At 44.5% G+C, this 2,954-nt stretch overlaps 1 pseudogene; it reads left to right on the top strand.

The window, feature by feature from the left end:
* The first annotated feature begins 546 nt into the window (after positions 1–546).
* Positions 547–2,730, top strand: LOC100602586 (annotated as a pseudogene).
* The last annotated feature ends 224 nt before the right edge of the window (positions 2,731–2,954 follow it).

The following is a 2,954-nucleotide window of genomic DNA, read 5'->3' as shown; positions in this document are numbered from 1 at the left end:
TCCTGCCCGTACCCCTTTCCTCCTTGGTTACCCCACTTACTCCCGGGCCCACTGGAGTGTTTCAGGCCATGACCTTGACTGACCAACAAAATCTTCTTTGTTGGCAAAGGAAGAAAGAAAGGGGCTGAGTGACAGAGCCAGCCAGAGGGTGAAAGAAGCCGAAGGGACTAGAACGTCGCAGCACGAAACATGGCCTAGCTGACATTTTCCGATCCTGTCCAGCTTCTGTGAAACACTCCCTCTCCGTTTCTCTACCCTGGGCCTGCCTCGGTTGCTCTCTTGCTTCCTTCTTCCTTCCTCTCTTATCACTCGAAAAATCTGTACCTGGAGGAGCTGTGTTTTCTAGCAGCTGGCTCTGAACTGATGCCCAACTTGGCTGTGACGGAGCAGATGCCAGCACCGGGCCGGACCCGTCACCGCTCACTTGCCCATTGATTTGAGGAGGGCAGGATTCGAAGGAGATCCCAGCCCCTCACCACCCTCCACTACCCACACCCACTCCCCTACACATACACAAAGAGTTTCTAGAAGTTGCCTGCCGTCGACATGTCGGCCCTACCTGTAATCGGGAACTGTGCCTGCAGGATGGCCGCGGTGACAAGCGCCTTCCACTTCATCTTGTCCTTTCCCTCAGAATGAGGCTGGGAGGCAGAGGCTGAGGCAGCGGTGGCCGGGACGATGAGGAGAAAAGGAGTCTCTGCTGGTTTTATTCTGCTGCTACCTCCCCAGGAAGTGGAGGACTGTGGGGCCTTTGAGAAAGCACCTGCCGACAGGGCCAAGAAATTCGCACTCCCCCTTTCGGTTCACAGGCAGGAAGCCCTGGAGGTTTGAGGGTTTGGGGTGTGTGTATGTATCTGTCCGTCTGAATTTTGCTTTTTCTCTCATTTGACCATTGTTTTAATGTCCGTTTTTTAAAAAAATAATTCTTATCTAATTCCTATCTTGATTGGTAAAGTCCATCTCTAGGCAAATACAAGTTCTCAATGGATGTAAGAACATTTGCTGTTTTCCTAGACTCTCAAATATTTTATGGTGGCTGGCAAAATGACAGAACCCTGGATTAGAGTCCAGGACAAATGTAGAGACAGATTCCTTGGGCTTTAGTCACATCTCTACCTACCACCTACTTGCTGTGTGGCGTCGAGTCAGTCACTCAACATCTCTAGACTTCAGCTTCCTTATCTATAAAGCAAAGAGCTAGAGTAGATGTGAGGTTGCAGATCTGAACTTGGCCTGAATTTGAATCATAGTTTGAAATACTGTAGCTAACATAGTATTTTAAACACTTGTGTTAGTTGTCAACATTTAAACATCAGAGTAATTTACAATAATAAAACATTAAAACCTAGACATAAACTTCGTCTAAAAGTTGTAATATATCTATATGAAACAAACTTTAAAACATTGCTGAAGAACACCGAAAGGACTTGGGTAAATGAAAGGCATACCCTTCTTTGATAGGAAGCTCTCTTTTAAGGAGACCACCACTCTCCCTTAATTAATCAATCTATTTCATTGAAAATACCAACAAAAAGTTTTAGAACAAGATAAGCTGATTCCAAAATTGATATGAAAAAATTAATGTACAAGAATAGCCAATAATCCAAAGTCACAGCAATCCAATATAAAATTGATAAATTGGACTTCATCAAAATTAAAAGTTTTCGTGCATCAAAGGACACTATGAAGAAAGTGAGTCCTGCAAATCAATGCATACCTCTAAGTGATGGAAACAGCATTCCCATCATCAGACTTGGTACCTACTCAGAGCCCAAGTTGACCTCTAAGGGGGCCAATGACTTACTCAAGGCCACACAGCAAGTAGGTGGTAGGTAGAGATGTCACTACAGCCCAAGTAGTCTGTCTCTACATTTAGTCTGAATCTTCATCAGTGAAGGTTGTCATTGACCTGGGATGATGACACACTGATGAAGCCTACATATGCCAAAATGAAGACATAGCTGGGGAGGCCATCAGGGGGCAAATAGCAGAAGGAAAGGTGCAGAGGAAGGATATCTACTGTGGAAAACTGTGGGCTACAAATCACGACCCAGAGCTGGTCTGCCCAAGTCTAGAGAGGATGCTCAATGTCCTCCAGCTAGATTGTGTGGCTCTTACATCACTGAAATACCCATGGCCCCTAAGCCTGAAGATGAAATCTACCCTATAGGTGAGAATGGCAAATTGTTATATCACAAGTCAAATCTGTGTGCCACTTGGGAGACTTCGGAAGCTTGCAAAGATGCTGGCTTGGTGAAATCCCTCGGAGTATCCAGTTTTAACAGCAGGCCAGCTGGAGCTCATCCAGAACAACCCAGGACTCAAACCCAAGCCAGTCAGCAATGAGGTTGAGTGCCACCCATATTACACCCAGCCAAAACTTTTGAAATTTTGCCAACAACGTGACATTGTCATGATTGCATATAGCCCTTTGGGGACCACTGGGAATCCAACCTGGACAAATATGTCTTCTCCACCTTCGTTAAAGGATGCACTTCTAAAAAGGTGCAATAAGATCACAGCTCAAGTTATTTTGCGTTTCAACATCCAGCAAGGGGTGGCTGTCATTCCTGAAAGCTTTAATCCTGAAAAGATCAAGGAAAACCTTCAGGTCTTTGACTTTTCTCTCACCGAATCAAGGACATTGAAGCCTGGAGTGAAAATGTCCACTTCGTAGAAATGCTCATGTGGTGTGATCATCCCAAATACCCATTTCTTGATGAATACTGACTTCAGAGAGTTCCTGAACAGATTCTCCCCTCCCACGTGTGGAGGACCTTAGGGTGCATAGTTCCCCATGGACATGGAAATGAAAGAGGTTTTATTATCTGAAAAGTGGTGATGGAAACATGCTTAACTTTTGTGTAGTGTAAGTGACTTTGACTCACCCATGTTAAAGAAAAAAATGTTTAAATCTGTTGAAATAATTCTTAGGAAATTATCACCTAATATTT

This window comes from Nomascus leucogenys, chromosome 12 (genome assembly GCF_006542625.1).
Source record: "Nomascus leucogenys isolate Asia chromosome 12, Asia_NLE_v1, whole genome shotgun sequence".
Classification (NCBI taxonomy): Eukaryota; Metazoa; Chordata; class Mammalia; order Primates; family Hylobatidae; genus Nomascus; species Nomascus leucogenys.
Note: the sequence above shows the minus strand (reverse complement) of the source record. Positions and strands in the feature narration are given on the sequence as shown.